Here is a 22588-nt window from a genome sequence, read left to right as displayed (position 1 = left end):
GTACACACATACACATTGCAGGTGCACACACACACTGTACACACATACACACAGCAGGCGCGCGCACACACACTGTACACACATACACACAGCAGGCGCACACACACACACTGTACACACATACACACAGCAGGCGCACACACACACTGTATACACATACACACAGCAGGCGCGCGCACACACACAAACACACACTCTGTACACACATACACACTGCAGGTGCACACACACACTGTACACACATACACACAGCAGGCGCGCACACACACACACACACAGCAGGCGCACACACACACTGTACACACATACACACAGCAGGCGCACACACACACTGTACACACATACACACAGCAGGCGCACACACACTGTACACACATACACACAGCAGGCACACACACACTGTACACACATACACACAGCAGGCGCGCACACACACTGTACACACATATGTAGAAATACACTGGAAACACACTATACTATTACACTATAAGCGCACACACAGTACACACATAGTAAGATAAATGCCACACTTACTGGGGTGATAATGGCAGCTTGCAGCAGACACAGGCAGCACCTCCAGCAGAGAGGCGACACAGGCAGAGCTGCTGCAAAGTCTGGAGGAACAGCTGATTCACAAAGGGGGTCTCTACACCATGTGAGGGTCCCCCAAACACACAGCTCATTCCTCTCCTCCTCTTCCCACTCAGCATTCACACACTTGGCTGCAGGGGGGCTTCTCACATGGCTGGGGGGATACACATTGTCCGGAGCAAGAGGAAGCTGGGGGTGTGGCCTCCTCTCTATGGCTGGGAATGCTGGGCTTCAGCAAAATGGCCGCCACTGCTGAGGAGTGCAGTTCCTGCTCTAGTGCCAGAGATTGCCAGCAGCAGCATATAACGTTTGTGTCCTAAATTATCAAGTGTACGTTTTAAAAAGAGCCACGAATAGGTCCCCTAATTGTTTCCCCAACCTACCCCCTCTGGCAGTGGCGCAGGGGATTGTGGGGAGGCTGTTTTCCTTCCTATTGCCCTGTGACAGTCTCGCGAGACTTCTGGAGATGTCTGTGTGATCAGCAGCTGTGGCTGAGGGCTGATTGCTTTGCCATGTGCTGCTTCCAGCAGAGCTATTGGCTTGGCTGCACTTCCTCATCTCATCCATGGCTGTCATGTCAGGATTTACTGCTGTCATGTGATAAAAAAAAATTCAACTTTGACAGATTTTGCAACCAAGGCTGGATTTATACTTTCTTTTTGCCTCAGGCCAAGTATGTTATGACTCCCATTTCTTGTGCAGCAGCGCCCCTCCTATGCCATGTATATCATCTACAGGTAGTCCCCGGTTTACGAATGTCCGACTTACGAACGACCCGCCGATACGAATGCCCGCCGACGCACCACGGTGACGTCACGCCACCGGGGACTACCTCTTCTGCTGCCGTTTTTAATGCAGAGTAGGCGCAGCGGAAGGTAGATAGAGGACATCTCACCTGTTCCACAGCGGTAGAAGGTCCAATCGTGCTGCCCGGAAGCTGCGCGGCCGGCCCTGTCTCTCCGTCCACTGTCCTCCCGGCGGTTTCTTATGCGTCGCATAAGGACGCAATCAGGAAAAGCCCCCTAGTGGCAGGGCGCCTCCTAATGCGTCATTATGCGACGCATAAAAAGCCGCCAGGAGGACAGTGGACGAAGAGAGATGACGGGCCGCGCAGCTTCCGGGCAGCACGATGGGACCATCTATCGCCGTGGAACAGGTGAGATGTCCTCTATCTACCTCCCGCTGCGCCTACTCTGCCTTGAAAACGGGCAAAGGTGGCTGTCCCGACTTAAGGACAGATTCAGGGTAAGAACGAGCGGACAGTCCCTATCTCGTTCGTTAACCGAGGACTACCTGTATATACAGTAGCACCTCTTCCACTCCATGTATATCAGCCATGTACAGCAGCGCCCCTCCCACTCCATGTATATCATCTATATTCAGCAGCGCTCCTCCCATGCCATGTATATCATCTATATACAGCAGTCCCTCCCACTCCATGTTTATCATCCATGTACAGCAGTCCCTCCCATGCCATGTATATCATCTATGTACAGCATCGCCCCTCCCTTGCCATGTATATCATCTATGTACAGCAGTCCCTCCCATGCCATGTATATCATCTATGTACAGCAGTCGCTCCCATGCCATGTATATCATCTATGTACAGCAGCCCCTCCCATGCCATGTATATCATCTATGTACAGCAGCTTCCCTCCCATGCCATGTATATCATCTATGTACAGCAGCCCCTCCCATGCCATGTATATCATCTATATACAGTAGCCCCTCCCATGCCATGTATATCATCTATGTACAGCAGCCCCTCCTATGCCATGTATATCATCTATGTACAGCAGTCCCTCCCATGCCATGTATATCATCTATATACAGTAGTCCCTCCCATGCCATGTATATCATCTATGTACAGCAGCCCCTCCCATGCCATGTATATCATCTATGTACAGCAACCCCCCCCCCCCCCCCATGCCATGTATATCATCTATATACAGTAGCGCCCCTCCCATGCCATGTATATCATCTATGTACAGCAGCGCCTCTCCCTTGCCATGTATATCATCTATGTACAGCAGTCCCTCCCATGCCATGTATATCATCTATGTACAGCAGCCCCTCCCATGCCATGTATATCATCTATGTACAGCAGCCCCTCCCATGCCATGTATATCATCTATGTACAGCAGTCCCTCCCATGCCATGTATATCATCTATGTACAGCAGCGCTCCTTCCATGCCATGTATATCATCTATATACAGTAGCACCCCTCCCATGCCATGTATATCATCTATATACAGCAGCCCCTCCTATGCCATGTATATCATCCATGTACAGCAGCCCCTCCCATGCCATGTATATCATCTATGTACAGCAGCCCCTCCCATGCCATGTATATCATCTATGTACAGCAGTCCCTCCCATGCCATGTATATCATCTATGTACAGCAGCCCCCCCCCCCATGCCATGTATATCATCCATGTACAGCAGCCCCTCCCATGCCATGTATATCATCTATGTACAGCAGCCCCTCCCATGCCATGTATATCATCTATGTACAGCAGTCCCTCCCATGCCATGTATATCATCTATATACAGTAGCACCCCTCCCATGCCATGTATATCATCTATATACAGCAGCCCCTCACATGCCATGTATATCATCCATGTACAGCAGCCCCTCCCATGCCATGTATATCATCTATGTACAGCAGTCCCTCCCATGCCATGTATATCATCTATGTACAGCAGCCCCTCCCATGCCATGTATATCATCTATGTACAGCAGTCCCTCCCATGCCATGTATATCATCTATGTACAGCAACCCCTCCCATGCCATGTATATCATCTATGTACAGCAGCGCCCCTCCCATGCCATGTATATCATCTATATACAGTAGCACCCCTCCCATGCCATGTATATCATCTATATACAGCAGCCCCTCCCATGCCATGTATATCATCTATGTACAGCAGCAGCCCCTCCCATGCCATGTATATCATCTATGTACAGCAGCCCCTCCCATGCCATGTATATCATCTATGTACAGCAGCTCCTCCCATGCCATGTATATCATCTATGTACAGCAGCCCCTCCCATGCCATGTATATCATCTATGTACAGCAGCCCCTCCCATGCCATGTATATCATCTATATACAGTAGCCCCTCCCATGCCATGCATATCATCTATGTACAGCAGCCCCTCCCATGCCATGTATATCATCTATGTACAGCAGCGCCCCTCCCATGCCATGTATATCATCTATGTAAAGCAGTCTCTCCCATGCCATGTATATCATCTATATACAGTAGCCCCTCCCATGCCATGCATATCATCTATGTACAGCAGCCCCTCCCATGCCATTAATATCATCTATGTACAGCAGCGCCCCTCCCATGCCATGTATATCATCCATGTACAGCAGTACCTCCCATGCCATGTATATCATCTATGTACAGCAGTCTCTCCCATGCCATGTATATCATCCATGTACAGCAGCCCTCCCATGCCATGTATATCATCTATGTACAGCAGTCCCTCCCATGCCATGTATATCATCTATGTACAGCAGCCCCTCCCATGCCATGTATATCATCCATGTACAGCAGCCCCTCCCATGCCATGTATATCATCTATGTACAGCAGCCCCTCCCATGCCATGTATATCATCTATGTACAGCAGCGCCCCTCCCATGCCATGTATATCATCTATGTACAGCAGCTCCCCTCCCATGCCATGTATATCATCTATGTACAGCAGCCCCTCCCATGCCATGTATATCATCTATGTACAGCAGCGCCCCTCCCATGCCATGTATATCATCTATGTACAGCAGTCCCTCCCATGCCATGTATATCATCTATGTACAGCAGTCCCTCCCATGCCATGTATATCATCTATGTACAGCAGCTCCCCTCCCATGCCATGCATATCATCTATGTACAGCAGCCCCTCCCATGCCATGTATATCATCTATGTACAGCAGCTCCCCTCCCATGCCATGCATATCATCTATGTACAGCAGCTCCTCCCATGCCATGTATATCATCTATGTACAGCAGTCCCTCCCATGCCATGTATATCATCTATGTACAGCAGTCCCTCCCATGCCATGTATATCTTCTATATACAGCAGCACCCCTCACATGCCATGTATATCATCTATATACAGCGCCCCTCCCATGCCATGTATATCATCCATGTACAGCAGTCCCTCCCATGCCATGTATATCATCCATGTACAGCAGCCCGTCCCATGCCATGTATATCATCCATGTACAGCTGTCCCTCCCATGCCATGTATATCATCTATGTACAGCAGCGCCCCTCCCATGCCATGTATATCATCTATGTACAGCAGTCCCTCCCATGCCATGTATATCATCTATGTACAGCAGTCCCTCCCATGCCATGTATATCAACTATGTACAGCAGCACCCCTCCAATGCCATGTATGTCATCCATGTACAGCAGCCCCTCCCATGCCATGTATATCATCCATGTACAGCAGCGCCCCTCCCATGCCACGTATATCATCCATGTACAGCAGCGCCCCTCCCATGCCATGTATATCATCTATGTACAGCAGCCCCTCCCATGCCATGTATATCATCTATGTACAGCAGTCCCTCCCATGCCATGTATATCATCTATGTACAGCAGCTCCTCTCATGCCATGTATATCATCTATGTACAGCAGTCCCTCCCATGCCATGTATATCATCTATGTACAGCAGCGCCCCTCCCATGCCATGTATATCATCTATATACAGTAGCACCCCTCCCATGCCATGTATATCATCTATATACAGCAGCCCCTCCCATGCCATGTATATCATCCATGTACAGCAGCCCTTCCCATGCCATGTATATCATCTATGTACAGCAGTCCCTCCCATGCCATGTATATCATCTATATACAGTAGCACCCCTCCCATGCCATGTATATCATCTATATACAGCAGCCCCTCCCATGCCATGTATATCATCCATGTACAGCAGCCCCTCCCATGCCATGTATATCATCTATGTACAGCAGTCCCTCCCATGCCATGTATATCATCTATGTACAGCAGCGCCCCTCCCATGCCATGTATATCATCCATGTACAGCAGCTCCCCTCCCATGCCATGTATATCATCTATGTACAGCAGTCCCTCCCATGCCATGTATATCATCTATGTACAGCAGCGCCCCTCCCATGCCATGTATATCATCTATATACAGTAGCACCCCTACCATGCCATGTAGATCATCTATATACAGCAGCCCCTCCCATGCCATGTATATCATCTATGTACAGCAGCAGCCCCTCCCATGCTATGTATATCATCTATGTACAGCAGTCCCTCCCATGCCATGTATATCATCTATGTACAGCAGCTCCTCCCATGCCATGTATATCATCTATGTACAGCAGCTCCTCCCATGCCATGTATATCATCTATGTACAGCAGCCCCTCCCATGCCATGTATATCATCTATGTACAGCAGCCCTCCCATGCCATGTATATCAACTATGTACAGCAGCACCCCTCCCATGCCATGTATATCATCTATGTACAGCAGCGCCCCTCCCATGCCATGTATATCATCCATGTACAGCAGCTCCCCTCCCATGCCATGTATATCATCTATGTACAGCAGTCCCTCCCATGCCATGTATATCATCTATGTACAGCAGCCCCTCCCATGCCATGTATATCATCTATGTACAGCAGCCCCTCCCATGCCATGTATATCATCTATGTACAGCAGTCCCTCCCATGCCATGTATATCATCTATGTACAGCAGCGCCCCTCCCATGCCATGTATATCATCTATGTACAGCAGTCCCTCCCATGCCATGTATATCATCCATGTACAGCTGTCCCTTCCATGCCATGTATATCATCTATATACAGCAGCGCCCCTCCCATGCCATGTATATCATCCATGTACAGCAGCCCCTCCCATGCCATGTATATCATCTATGTACAGCAGCGCCCCTCCCATGCCATGTATATCATCCATGTACAGCAGCCCCTCCCATGCCATGTATATCATCTATGTACAGCAGTCCCATCCCATGCCATGTATATCATCTATGTACAGCAGCGCCCCTCCCATGCCATGTATATCATCTATGTACAGCAGCGCCCCTCCCATGCCATGTATATCATCCATGTACAGCAGCTCCTCCCATGCCATGTATATCATCTATGTACAGCAGCTCCCCTCCCATGCCATGTATATTGTCTATGTACAGCAGTCCCTCCCATGCCATGTATATCATCTATGTACAGCAGCCCCTCCCATGCCATGTATATTATCTATGTACAGCAGCTGTGTGTATCAAAAAAGGGCGCCTGGAAAAAAGGGCGCAGGGTGTAGCCGAAATTTTAAGTTTTAATGCAAAACCATATTTTTCTTTTAAGGGGTTGTAAACGAAAATTTTGTGCTAAATAGGTTAAATAAACGGAAATGAAATGGCAAAATACCGTCTATAACAACAAACGAATTCTGAAAAGAAACGTCAAATATCGTCTATAACAAAAAACAACACTTGTATTAAGCATAGCAATGCAATGGTATGTTTTACAGATATTTTACTGTAATTATACCAAACTGTAGGCTCACACAGATCTCTCCCTATCCCTAACCCCTAGACCCCTCTTTGTTTAAATAAATATAATTTAATAAATTTTATATATTACATATATTGTGCTGTAACTATACCTAACCTTACCCTCACACAGAGTCCTCCCTGTACCTATCCCTAACCCCTAGACCCCACTGGTGGTGCCTAACCCTAAGACCCCCTGGTGGTGCCTAACCCTAAGACCCCCCTGGTCGTGCCTAACCCTAAGACCCCTCCGGTGGTGCCTAACCCTAAGCCCCCCCCTGGTGGTGCCTAACCCTAACCACCCCCCTGGTGGTGCCTAACCCTAACCACCCCCTGATTGCGTATATTATACTGTAACTATACCTAACCCTCCCTGTACCTATCCCTAACCCCTAGACCCCCCTGGTAATGCCTAAACCTAACCATCCCCACAGCACAAACACCCTAAACACATATAAACAATAATATATTTAATCCTTAAAATACTTCTCTACAAATAACATGAATAAAATAATTTATATATTTGTAATAGAATAAATAGCCTTAAAATCACGTATACATTAATATTATAAATAGAGAAAAGTATATATAAATATATACAATACAATAGATAGCCTTACAAGCATTATAAATCTTAAAATAACAGTAACATCAAAAGCGATATTTTAGTAACTATAATCAACGCATTATAAGTGTAAAAACAACCTTAAAATAACAGTAATATTAAAAGCGATATTTTAGTAACTATAATCAACGCATTATAAGTGTAAAAACAAAGTTAATACCAAAAGCGATGTATTTCAAATACAATAAGGTTGAAAACGGTATTTACGCATTATACATATGCAAACAAATTTTTAAATGATCAAAGAAGTGTAAACGAAAATTTAGTTGTTATACGTTTGTAAGCGAAATTTTTAAACTAAATAATAAGTAAAAACTGATATAAGCGAAATTTAAAAACGAAAAAATAAGTATAACACAAACTCAAAATGAACTTGTAAACGATATTTATTATAAACCTTATTCTGTAAACGAAAACTTTTGTTAACACGATCCCTGTAACCGCTATTTCTCGGGCGCCCTTTTTTCCTGTCGGACGCCGAATAGCCGATATTTTGCATTGCAGTCTGTCACAGGAGCCCTGGTGGCTGACCGCAATTGGCCTTCTAAACGGTGCCAGCGCACAGATCGTGCGAACTCTGGTCGCAGTCAATGCGCAGGAACCGTTAAGAATTAGCCGCAGACAAACCAGAAGGGAGCCTGTGAGATACGGGTAATTACAACGTACACACGATTCCACGGTATCTGCCACCACCACTGGTATGGGCCAGTGGACCCGATTTACTGACTGACTAATCCTGCGAATAAAACGGTTAAACACACGGTATTCTGTCTAGCCAACAACAAACAAACAGTAGCGTATCTTCAGAGACCCGGGATCAGTTCTGTGTGTGCTGATAAGCAGGGTAGCGGACAGTGAATGACTTGGAGAAAGTCGTTTATTCACGCAATATAAATAATTAATATATACAGACAATTATTAAAATCAACAATTATTAAGACAGTAATAGCCAGTATGAAATAAAAAGGGAGAAAATACTTATGGTTTGTGGAAATATGTCCTTTTGTGGGAAAATCATAAAGTTCTTGGTTTCAATCAAAGTTCAGCAGAATTCTTTGTTCCAGGTTACAGAAGAGATGGCCAATCAAGATGGCCGCTAGCACATGTGTCCTTGTTTCAGATCTTCATTCAAAGTTCAGCAAAATGGCCACCAGCCCTATGTCCTCTGAGCTGGCAGCAGGATGTTCTCATATGGATGGAATGGGAGGACTCAAGCCCGCCTGCTGGCTCTGTGCTTTTGATGAAGCTGGTTTGGGGGTGTGGCAATGCCGGCCCCCTCTGAGCTACCAACAAATGACAGTTCATTCCCTCTGAGAGATTTTAGAGCTAAACTTATGAATTGCTGTAACTCCTGAACCGTACACGTTATATTTAGGGGGGTAAGAGATTCATACTTGTTGGAAAATACAGATTAATATGACATCAGATATGGCTAAGCCAGCAGGTCAGGCTCCTGAGAAGATTCATATCTCAATACCCGGATGTGCCATCACAATGAATTTCATATCAACCCGATGGCCAGATGTTACCGAACAAGACTATATGAATATCATAGCTGTGCGATATACGGTTTTCGTATACCGACAGGAAATCCTACCACCCATGCTTTCTTATGGCCCGTGCTTGGTGCCGTTGAGTCTGGAGTGGGAGCAGGTTTTGAATAGCCCCCTGCTGGGATTAGCTTCCTAGCTCTCCAAGTTATGAAAGGCTCAGGCTAATTAACATCTAGGTGTCACCTGGTTCCCAGAACAGAAAGGGGAATTGTGCCTTCCACAGGGAATATGTCCATGCTAATTAACACCTCCCCCCAGGCTTCTACTGGGCTGAGACAAATCCCCCAGCTGTTCCTAGGCAGAGGGATACTACACATCAAATCTTGGTTCTATTGATCTGAAGCGCAATCGATGCAGGGAATCGAGTGCGATCGCTTTTTCTTCACGGGCGGTTCCAGGACGCGTCTGCGGCCCCGCAACCGTCCGTGACAGCCCCTCCTCTTGTCTGCGGCTTAGACACATATCCGCAAGATGTGTGGCGGCGCCGCTAACCTGGCTGATGGGTCTCGAGCTGCCGGCACGGCGGGAAAACCCATTGGCGCCTGCGGCTTGGTTCCACTGGACAGGTCGCGGTCTGCTACCTTCAGGTTTGACCCGACATGGATCGTTCTGGACAGGGCGTTGGCGCCACTGCGGTCGGATGTGGTGTCTGCCGGGACTGCTGACAACGGGCAGTGGTTTGGGTAGGTCCACAGCCAGCCCACGCAGGGGTTCCCTGCGAAGTGGCTGTGGACCTAAGGGAACCCCGCGGGAATCCCTGGACCTTCCTGGCTCCTGACAGACGGCACATGCTTTGCAGTGGTTTGCTACATCCCTGTTCATCCTGGGCCAATAAAACTGCCTCCGAATACATTCAAGTGTCTTGCGGCCTCAGAGTGTCCTGTCAGGGAATTATCATGTGCGGATTTCAGCACATGTCCCCTGAACGCACTCGGGACCACAAGCCATTTGGTATTCGCATGTGATCTACCTGTAGGGGGCTGTACAGACTCACTGTACAGTCTCCCACCTTCCCAGTACACCTTGAAAGCGGCCCCATCTGCGAGGGGCTCAGCGGCTTGCTGCCTGAGCACCTCCAGGCTTGGGTCACTTTGTAGTGCAGCTGAGAATACGGCGCTGTCAGTTTCAGCCAACTGGCTCATGTCACACGAGGCCAGCGGCTGAAAGGTCTCATCCCTGCGGTCAGAGGAGGGGGAGGAGGCCGGAACCCCCTCCACCTGTTCTGAGCTCGGGTTCTGAGCAGTGCAGCTGCGCGGTACTGCTAGCACAGGTACACTGTCAGAATGGCACAGACGGACATTACTCAAATCATCATTGCATGCAGTAATGACATTGACAGGTATAGACATTTTTTCATTACAGACAGGTTGTACAGTAAACTCAAGTACAGTTACAGCATCATCACAACAGACAGTCTGTACATCAAACTCAGGTGCCTTTGAAGGAGGCACTGTTGAACCGGGTACCCTTGAACTGGGCACATTCAACCCACCTCCCCCTGGTGCTCCCCCAAGTGTATAAAGTACCTGGTGGTGGGTGGAGAGTCCGTCTCCTTCCGTGAGCGACAAGGCGGTCGTGGCAGGTTCATGGTAGGACACAAGATTGCCCAAATCAGTCCCCAGCAACACAGGGACTGGGAGATCCTTCACAACCCCAACAACCCTTTCTTGGACCCCTCCTCCCCAATCCAGCTTCACTCTCGCGGGGGCTATGTGAAAAAGGGTGCCCTCTACTCCAGTAAGGGCAAGGGATCGGCTGGAGCTGATGCTCTCCTTTGGCACAAGGTGTGAGTGAACTAACGTGATGTCAGCTCCGGTGTCTCGGAATCCGGTGACAACTTTGCCGTTCACTCTAACAAGTTGCTGCTGGTCGGTTCGGTCGCGGATTTCCTTTCCGCGGGCAAACAGGACAAAATCTGATGATCCAGGCTGTGGTTCGCTGGCGGGTTGCCTCTGCTGTGGGTGAGGTACAGGTGATGCAGATGATCCAGGTGCTGGTGGTGTCTGTCTCCGCTCTGGACAGTCGAATTTCATGTGTCCGGGCTGGCGGCAGTAGTGACAGGTGACCTCTCCAGGCGCGGCAGGCCTGGGTGCAGCAGCTGTGCTGAAGCCAGCTTGCATTCTAGCACAAACTGTCGTACATCAGCAGGGCAAATGTTCAGAAATTGTTCCAGGACTATCAAGTCCTCCAGGACATCATAAGACCCTTTGGTGAGGCCTAGAGTCCACTGGCGGAGTGTGGTGAGCAAGCTGCTGACCACATCTCGGTACGAATCAGAAGACCTTTTCTGCCAGGCCCTGAACTTTTTCCGATAGGCTTCTGGCGTCAGCTGGTACTTAGTAATGATAGCGTCTTTTATAGCAGCATAATCATTATCCTTCTCCGCAGGCAATTCTGCGAAGGCATCAAGCGCTTTGTAGCGCAGCAACGGTGTCAGATGCCTGGCCCACTGGTCTTGGGACAGACGATACTGACGGCATGCTTTTTTGAAAGATCGCAAGAACAAGTCAATGTCTGTGTCTTTCTCAATATTAGCAAATTTAAATTTTGCACTTACGGGTGGTGCAGCTCCTTCAGCAGGGAGGCTGGGCGGCGAACTCCGGCTGGCCTGTTGAACCTTTGCCATGTTGAGCTCATGCTGTCGTCTCTCCCGCGCCTCTGCAGATTGGCGCTCCCGTTCTCGCTCAGCGGCATCCCTCTCCGCGTGGCGTTCTGCAGATTGGCGTTCCCGCTCCTCTCGTGCCTCTCGCTTTTGCTCCGTCATGTACTGCAGGTACTTGTCCAGGTCAGTCTCCATCAGCTTTTGTAATGCCTGCTGCATTACCGGGTCAACACCCATGGACAGTCCAGTACTGGCCAGTTCCGGGCGAGTACTGTCAGAAACTCTGGGATTGGGGTCCATACTGACAGTCTCTGGCGTAACTGTTGCAACAGGGCCCGCAGGATGCTCAACCTCTGTACGCCTAGGATCTTCAGCCTCTGGTTCCTCTCGATTGTCAGATGGGCTGGTATCCACCTCAGCGGACACTCCCGGCTCCCGCAGTTGCTGGGTATCCCATCTGGACAAGTCTGCTATCAGGTCCTGTTGTTTCCTGCGGCCGACGTCAATGCCTCTCGCTTGGCAAAGATTTTGCAGGTCCGACAGGCACATGTTCTGGTAGTTCCCGGACATTTCCATGCCAAATAAAATAAAACTTTTAGGGAGGGGTACTGGCTACACAGTCTCTCTGTATATATAAAAAATATATTGCCTTCCAGCTACACCAACGAATTAGTTCGTTTCTCGATAGCACTAGCGCTATCTTAGATACTTTCAGCACAACACAGGTCCCAACCGCTGCCTAACACTGTCACAGGAGCCCTGGTGGCTGACCGCAATTGGCCTTCTAAACGGTGCCAGCGCACAGATCGTGCGAACTCTGGTCGCAGTCAATGCGCAGGAACCGTTAAGAATTAGCCGCAGACAAACCAGAAGGGAGCCTGTGAGATACGGGTAATTACAACGTACACACGATTCCACGGTATCTGCCACCACCACTGGTATGGGCCAGTGGACCCGATTTACTGACTGACTAATCCTGCGAATAAAACGGTTAAACACACGGTATTCTGTCTAGCCAACAACAAACAAACAGTAGCGTATCTTCAGAGACCAGGGATCAGTTCTGTGTGTGCTGATAAGCAGGGTAGCGGACAGTAAATGACTTGGAGAAAGTCGTTTATTCACGCAATATAAATAATTAATATATACAGACAATTATTAAAATCAACAATTATTAAGACAGTAATAGCCAGTATGAAATAAAAAGGGAGAAAATACTTATGGTTTGTGGAAATATGTCCTTTTGTGGGAAAATCATAAAGTTCTTGGTTTCAATCAAAGTTCAGCAGAATTCTTTGTTCCAGGTTACAGAAGAGATGGCCAATCAAGATGGCCGCTAGCACATGTGTCCTTGTTTCAGATCTTCATTCAAAGTTCAGCAAAATGGCCACCAGCCCTATGTCCTCTGAGCTGGCAGCAGGATGTTCTCATATGGATGGAATGGGAGGACTCAAGCCCGCCTGCTGGCTCTGTGCTTTTGATGAAGCTGGTTTGGGGGTGTGGCAATGCCGCCCCCCTCTGAGCTACCAACAAATGACAGTTCATTCCCTCTGAGAGATTTTAGAGCTAAACTTATGAATTGCTGTAACTCCTGAACCGTACACGTTATATTTAGGGGGGTAAGAGATTCATACTTGTTGGAAAATACAGATTAATATGACATCAGACATGGCTAAGCCAGCAGGTCAGGCTCCTGAGAAGATTCATATCTCAATACCTGGATGTGCCATCTCAATAAATTTCATATCAACCCGATGGCCAGATGTTACCGAACAAGACTATATGAATATCATAGCTGTGCGATATACGGTTTTCGTATACCGACAGGAAATCCTACCACCCATGCTTTCTTATGGCCCGTGCTTGGTGCCGTTGAGTCTGGAGTGGGAGCAGGTTTTGAATAGCCCCCTGCTGGGATTAGCTTCCTGGCTCTCCAAGTTATGAAAGGCTCAGGCTAATTAACATCTAGGTGTCACCTGGTTCCCAGAACAGAAAGGGGAATTGTGCCTTCCACAGGGAATATGTCCATGCTAATTAACACCACCCCCCAGGCTTCTACTGGGCTGAGACAAATCCCCCAGCTGTTCCTAGGCAGAGGGATGCTACACATCAAATCTTGGTTCTATTGATCTGAAGCGCAATCGATGCAGGGAATCGAGTGCGATCGCTTTTTCTTCACAGGCGGTTCCAGGACGCGTCTGCGGCCCCGCAACCGTCCGTGACACAGTTTATGGCGGCACCCTTTTTGTCCACTATCCCTGTGCGCCCTTTTTTTACTAGCACCACAGCAGCTCCCCTCCCATGCCATGTATATCATCTGTGTACAGCAGCGCCCCTCCCATGCCATGTATGTCATCTATGTACAGCAGCCCCTCCCATGCCATGTATATCATCTATGTACAGCAGCCCCTCCCATGAAATGTATATCATCTATATACAGCATCCCCTCCCATGCCATGTATATCATCTATGTACAGCAGTCCCTCCCATGCCATGTATATCATCTATGTACAGCAGCCCCTCCCATGCCATGTTTATCATCTATGTACAGCAGCCCCTCCCATGCCATGTTTATCATCTATGTACAGCAGTCCCTCCCATGCCATGTATATCATCTATGTACAGCAGCCCCTCCCATGTCATGTATATCATCTATGTACAGCAGCCCCTCCCATGCCATGTATATCATCTATGTACAGCAGCCCCTCCCATGCCATGTATATCATCTATGTACAGCAGCCCCTCCCATGCCATGTATATCATCTATGTACAGCAGCCCCTCCCATGCCATGTATATCATCTATGTACAGCAGCTCCCCTCCCATGCCATGTATATCATCTATGTACAGCAGTCCCTCCCATACCATGTATATATCATCTATGTACAGCAGCGCCCCTCCCATGCCATGTATATCATCTATGTACAGCAGCCCCTCCCATGCCATGTATATCATCTATGTGCAGCAGCCCCTCCCATGCTATGTATATCATCTATGTACAGATGTCCCTCCCATGCCATGTATATCATCTATATACAGCAGCGCCCCTCCCATGCCATGTATATAATCTATATACAGCAGTCCCTCCCATGCCATGTATATCATCCATGTACAGCAGCCCCTCCCATGCCATTTATATCATCCATGTACAGCAGCCCCTCCCATGCCATGTATATCATCTATGTACAGTAGTCCCTCCCTTGCCATGTATATCATCTATGTACAGCAGCCCCTCCCATGCCATGTATATCATCCTTGTACAGCAGTCCCTCCCATGCCATGTATATCATCCTTGTACAGCAGCCCCTCCCATGCCATGTATATCATCTATGTAAAGCAGTCCCTCCCCTGCCATGTATATCATCCATGTACAGCAGCCCCTCCCATGCCATGTATATCATCTATGTACAACAGCTCCCCTCCCATGCCATGTATATCATCTATGTACAGCAGCGCCCCTCCCATGCCATGTATATCATCTATGTACAGCAGCCCCTCCTATGCCATGTATATCATCTATGTACAGCAGCGCCCCTCCCTTGCCATGTATATCATCTATGTACAGCAGCCCCTCCCTTGCCATGTATATCATCTATGTACAGCAGCCCATCCCATGCCATGTATATCATCTATGTACAGCAGCCCCTCCCTTGCCATGTATATCATCTATATACAGCAGTCCCTCCCACGCCATGTATATCATCTATGTACAGCAGTCCCTCCCATGCCATGTATATCATCTATGTACAGCAGTCCCTCCCATGCCATGTATATCATCTATGTACAGCAGTCCCTCCCATGCCATGTATATCATCCATGTACAGCAGTCCCTCCCATGCCATGTATATCATCTATATACAGCAGCGCCCCTCCCATGCCATGTATATCATCTATGTACAGCAGCCCCTCCCATGTCATGTATATCATCTTTGTACAGCAGCCCCTCCCATGTCATGTATATCATCTTTGTACAGCAGTCCCTCCCATGCCATATATATCATCCATGTACAGCAGCCCCTCCCTTGCCATGTATATCATCTATGTACAGCAGCCCATCCCATGCCATGTATATCATCTATGTACAGCAGCCCCTCCCTTGCCATGTATATCATCTATATACAGCAGTCCCTCCCACGCCATGTATATCATCTATGTACAGCAGTCCCTCCCATGCCATGTATATCATCTATGTACAGCAGTCCCTCCCATGCCATGTATATCATCTATGTACAGCAGTCCCTCCCATGCCATGTATATCATCCATGTACAGCAGTCCCTCCCATGCCGTGTATATCATCTATATACAGCAGCGCCCCTCCCATGCCATGTATATCATCTATGTACAGCAGCCCCTCCCATGTCATGTATATCATCTTTGTACAGCAGCCCCTCCCATGTCATGTATATCATCTTTGTACAGCAGTCCCTCCCATGCCATATATATCATCCATGTACAGCAGCCCCTCCCATGCCATGTATATCATCTATATACAGCAGCGCCCCTCCCATGCCATGTATATCATCTATGTACAGCAGCGCCCCTCCCATGCCATGTATATCATCTGTGTACAGCAGTCCCTCCCATGCCATGTATATCATCTATGTGCAGCAGCCCCTCCCATGCTCTGTATATCATCTATGTACAGCAGCCCCTCCCATGCCATGTATCATCTATGTACAGCAGCCCCTCCCATGCCATGTATATAATCTATATACAGCAGCTTCCCTCCCATGCCATGTATATCATCTATGTACAGCAGCTCCCCTCCCATGCCATGTATATCATCTATGTACAACGCCCCTCCCATGCCGTGTATATCATCTATATACAGCAGCGCCCCTCCAATGCCATGTATATCATCCATGTACAGCAGCCCCTCCCATGCCATGTATATCATCTATATACAGCAGCTTCCCTCCCATGCCATGTATATCATCTATATACAGCAGCTCCCCTCCCATGCCATGTATATCATCTATGTACAACGCCCCTCCCATGCCATGTATATCATCTATATACAGCAGCGCCCCTCCAATGCCATGTATATCATCCATGTACAGCAGTCCATCCCATGCCATGTATATCATCCATGTACAGCAGTCCCTCCCATGCCATGTATTATATCATCTATGTACAGCAGCCCCTCCCATGCCATGTATATTATCTATGTACAGCAGCGCCCCTCCCATGCCATGTATATCATCCATGTACAGCAGCGCCCCTCCCATGCCATGTATATCATCTATGATCATCTATGTACAGCAGCCCCTCCCATGCCATGTATATCATCTATGTACAGCAGCACCCCTCCCATGCCATGTATATCATCCATGTACAGCAGCTTCCCTCCCATGCCATGTATATCATCTATGTACAGCAGCCCCTCCCATGCCATGTATATCATCTATATACAGCAGCCCCTCCCATGCCATGTATATCATCTATGTACAGCAGCCCCTCCCATGCCATGTATATCATCTATGTACAGCAGCGCCCCTCCCATGCCATGTATATCATCCATGTACAGCAGCGCCCCTCCCATGCCATGTATATCATCTATGTACAGTGCCCCTCCCATGCCATGTATATCATCTATGTACAGCAGCGTCCCTCCCATGCCATGTATATCATCTATGTACAGCAGCCCCTTCTATGCCATGTATATCATCTATGTACAGCTGCCCCTTCTATGCCATGTATATTATCTATGTACAGCAGCGCCCCTCCCATGCCATGTATATCATCCATGTACAGCAGCGCCCCTCCCATGCCATGTATATCATCTATGTACAGCGCCCCTCCCATGCCATGTATATCATCTATGTACAGCAGCGCCCCTCCCATGCCATGTATATCATCTATATACAGCAGCTTCCCTCCCATGCCCTGTATATCATCTATGTACAGCGCCCCTCCCATGCCATGTATATCATCTATGTACAGCAGCGCCCTTCCCATGCCATGAATATCATCCATGAACAGCAGTCCCTTCCATGCCATGTATATCATCTATGTAAAGCAGCTTCGCTCCCATGCCATGTATATCATCTTTATACAGCAGCCCCTCCCATGCCATGTATATCATCTATGTACAGCAGCCCCTCCAATGCTAAGTATATCATCTATGTACAGCAGCCCCTCCCATGCCATGTATATTATCTATGTACAGCAGCGCCCCTCCCATGCCATGTATATCATCTATGTACAGCAGCCCCTCCCATGCCATGTATATCATCCATGTACAGCAGTCCCTCCCATGCCATGTATATCATCTATGTACAGCAGTCCCTCCCATGCCATGTATATTATCTATGTACAGCAGCCCCTCCCATGCCATGTATATCATCTATGTACAGCAGCGCTCCTCCCATGCCATGTATATCATCTATGTACAGCAGCCCCTCCCATGCCATGTATATCATCTATGTGCAGCAGCCCCTCCCATGCCATGTATATCATCTATGTACAGCAGCCCCTGCCATGCCATGTATATCATCTATGTGCAGCAGCCCCTCCCATGCCATGTATATCATCTATGTACAGCAGCCCCTCCCATGCCATGTATATCATCTATGTGCAGCAGCCCCTCCCATGCCATGTATATCATCTATGTACAGCAGCCCCTCCCATGCCATGTATATCATCTATGTACAGTAGTCCCGCTCTTTCATGAATATGAATATGAATATTCACCCTCCTCTTACATGTGTAGCAACCCCTATTCCATGTCCAGGCGCTCTCTTGGGCTGCAGCTGCCTAAGGCGCGGGCCTTTGTGGCCCTTCCAGAATTCTGGCCCTGTTTGCAATATTTTATAGGTATTACATCAGAAAGTGCAACCTAACCATTGACTTAAAGGATACCAGTCGGATGAAGAAAGAGAAACGGGGGAGCAGGCATGTACAGGGAGCTGTCCTGTTGTCCACTACTCCTCCCCCTCCCGTTCTCAGGCATTAGTGCGCAGGCTCTGTCCCAATTTTTTTCGATTAAATAATTTAGTTTGATTATTTCGTTAGATCGAATATAAAGGTTTTTCCAGCATGTCCGATCAGATTTTTCTCGAAAAAACAAGATAATCGTTTGAATTTCTTGATCGAAGAAAAAAAAATATTTTCAAGTTTCATTCGATTCGATCATTTAGATCGAATAAACGGGAAAATCGAACATTTTTATTGTATCGTGTATGGGCACCATAACCCTAACCACCACCCTACCCCGACAATGCCTAACCCGAACCCCCCCCCCCCCCACTAATGCCTAACCACCACCCTGCCAAATCCTAACCGATGTCTAACCTTAACCACCCCCTTACCAATGCCTACCCCTAACCACTCCCCCTGCCAGTATCTAACCCTAACATCCTCTCATGCCAATGCCCAACCCCCCCCCCTCCCGTCAATGCCTTACCCTAAACACACACCTTGCTGATGTGATGCCTAGCTCTAACCACACACCCTGCTGATGCCTAACTCTAACCACACACCCTGTTGATGCGATGCCTAACTCTAACCACACACCCTGCTGATGCCTAACTCTAACCACACACCCTGTTGATGCGATGCCTAGCTCTAACCCAGGCTTTCTCAACCAGGGTTCCTTGAGTACTCTGCAGGGGTTCCTTGGCATTTTCCCCCATCGTGGGGGAAGTATAATAAAGCACACTATAATAGGTGGTACTGTAATAAGAAGCACTAAATTGAGGGCTCAGGAGACAGTATAATGAGTGGCAGTGTAATAGGGGTAGTGAAATAAACAACCACACATACTTTTAAAAACCATGCCTCCTTCAAAATAAATGCAGGGGTTCCTCGAGATCAAAACATTGTTTGCAGGGTTCCTCCAGGGTAGAAAGGTTGAGAAAGGCTGCTCTAACCACACACCCTGCTGATGCCTAACTCTAACCACACACCCTGCTGATGCCTAACTCTAACCACACACCCTGCTGATGCGATGCCTAGCTCTAACCACACACTGTGTTTTGCCCCCACGGGAAGGGTTTTTAAACCCTCTAACTTCGCTCACCACCGTAGTGGGTAAAATGAATTGCAGCAGAACATGAGGAAAAATTCAATAATAATATTTATTGAGCTACAATCCTGTTATAATAATCCTCTAGGCTTGCAGAATCATAGTTTAAGGGTTAGTGATAATTAGTAAGCATGCATCAACATTTCTTTACCAAGTGTAGCAATATCACCCAAGGAAGAGGGAACTCCGTTAATCCTCCGTAAGGGAAAACTCCTGGCGACACAATCCCTCACGTCAGTTGGTCTCAGCAAAAAGTCCCGGAGCCCAGGTGTTTTCCCAACCCAATTATACTCCCTAAACCATAACACACGCAAGCGCATATTTGGTCACTGTCGTAGGTGCGTGATCACAGTACAAATCTATGATATCCGCTTTTGCACAATACAACACAGCAGATTGTGGACACCTCGTGCTCACTGAATGTGAAAACAATGATTTACTTAGTACGCATGCGTATCTCATGCACCATAACCCTACGACTGCCCGCTCAAACTGGCTGTAGCAGGATTCAGGAATGCATAAACAATCTTCACTGAACCCAAATAGCATCCAGGACATCTGGAATTGAACTCAGATAATACCCAGGTACTGAACTCCAGTATCCAGAAGCAAAGACATATGAGAGTGAACACTAAACGTACATACATACATACTGTACGACATTCATGTCACTTGTGTATCTCACCCTGCTGATGCCTAACTTTAACTAATCCCCTGCCAATACCTAATCCTAAGTAACCTTAACCACTCCCCTTCAGCTAAACCCCCCCCCCCCCGAAAATGATCGGTTAGGTTGCGACTATGTCAAAAAAGTTACAGCCACGTTTACTGAAAGAAAAATTGCATGCAAAGTTAGCACAGTCTGCAAGCTGCAAAATCTGCTGGGTCGCAAGACCCAGACAGTGTGGTGAACTGTTAACTGTATGGGTTTTAAGATGCATCTGACACACAGCCGATCAGCTCCTGACGAGTCCATCCTCACCAGGACGAAACGCGTAGGTGTGAGCTATTGGTATTGCATCTGATGTATTTGTCCTGCTACTCAGAGTTTGCACATAGCAGTGGGCAGCTACCAACAGCCAGATCTGGCACTCAGGGGATGAAGGGGCAGCGAATGGGCACTTATAGTGATCTCTGAGCTTCCTGTCATTTACCAAATGCTCCGCTTGCCAAGGAGCTTACAATCTATTCCCTCCCCTTATGTTGCTAACTGCTCTCAGATGAGCTTATAGTGTAATCCCTGCCATCACTTCACTAAGGGCTTGTTCACACTATGAGCACTTTCCGTTTTTGAAAAGCGATGGTTATTTTTAAAAGGGCTTGAGTAATGTTTCTCAATGTGAGTATTCTCATATGAGCGATGAGCTTTCTTTCCAATCCCAAACGTGGCTCCTGGACCATTTCCTGAGCGTTTGCGCTTCAATACAAAGTATGGGGAAATCGCAAAGCAATTGAAAAACTGTTTTGAAAAACGATTTGCCCTGCGCTTTTTAAAATAAATACATTGTATTTATAAAGTTCCAGGTCAAAGAGTTCACTTCCTAATCAGGTATGTGCTGGCACTGTGTGATGCACTTACTCATGTGTGCCTCTGTCCACCAGTGCTAAAAATGGTGATGGGACTGATAACCCTATGAAGTGCGGGCAGTATTACACTATTTTAGGTTTTTTTTTGTGCAGAAGGACTTGTATTCACTGCCAGACTTACCACTGGATTGTTGGGTATTGTAAATCCCGGCAGGTTACTAGTAAAGCGCAGCAGTTTGCAATTGCATTCATTCGTTATTGTTTTTTTTTAGAATGATCTGTTTACTACCATTCTTTGCTTTCAAAAAAACAAAGAAAGAAAACCACAGCCCCTGGGGGGCACTTACCTCGGGAAGGGGAAGTCTCTGGACCCTAATGAGGCTTCCCCCGTCCTCTTCACCCTCCAGGATCCAGCGCTGGCTCCCCCCGAACAGCGGCAATGTAAATATGTATCTTCCACGCTCCTGCGCAGGAGCAGTAGCGGCTTTCCGATGGGCTGCCGGGATTTACAATGCTCAACAATCAAGCGGTAAGTCTGGCAGTTAATACAAATCTGTCTGCACAAAAAAAAAAAACTAATAATGCAATACTGCCTTCATAACTTTATAGGGTTATCAGTCCCATCACCATGTTTAGCACTGGTGGACAGAGGCACATGTGGGTAAGTGTATCACACAGCGCCAGCACCCCCGGAAACACCTCACCGGATTCTACTATGGCAGGCTGTGACCACTTTACCATTGAGGGGGTTTTAACCTCCCAGGCGGTGCATCTTTTTCTGGATTTATGGGTCTAGCACGGTGGCGTGGTGGTTAGTGCTCTCGCCTTGCAGCGCTGGGTCCACGGTTCGAATCCCAGCCAGGTCAACATCTGCAAGGAGTTTGTATGTTCTCCCTGTGTCTGTGTGGGTTTCCTCCGGGCACTCCAGTTTCCTCCCACATCCCAAAAACATACAGATAAGTTAATTGGCTTCCCCAAAAAATTGGCCCTAGACCATACAGGCACTACACAATACATACATATGACTATGGTAGGGACAAGATTGTGAGTCCCTCTAAAGGGACAGTTAGTGACAAGACTATATATACTCTGTACAG

General features: G+C 47.7%; 1 protein-coding gene across 3 annotated transcripts in view; it reads left to right on the top strand.

Moving 5' to 3' along the window:
• Positions 1–22588, top strand: part of LOC137524136 (oocyte zinc finger protein XlCOF22-like) — a 214467-nt gene that overhangs the window by 147317 nt on the left and 44562 nt on the right. The gene's annotated exons all lie outside the window — the stretch shown is intronic.

Source organism: Hyperolius riggenbachi, chromosome 7 (assembly GCF_040937935.1).
Source record: "Hyperolius riggenbachi isolate aHypRig1 chromosome 7, aHypRig1.pri, whole genome shotgun sequence".
NCBI lineage: Eukaryota > Metazoa > Chordata > Amphibia > Anura > Hyperoliidae > Hyperolius > Hyperolius riggenbachi.
The sequence above is the reverse complement of the archived record's forward strand: the minus strand, read 5'-3'. Positions and strand labels throughout refer to the sequence as shown.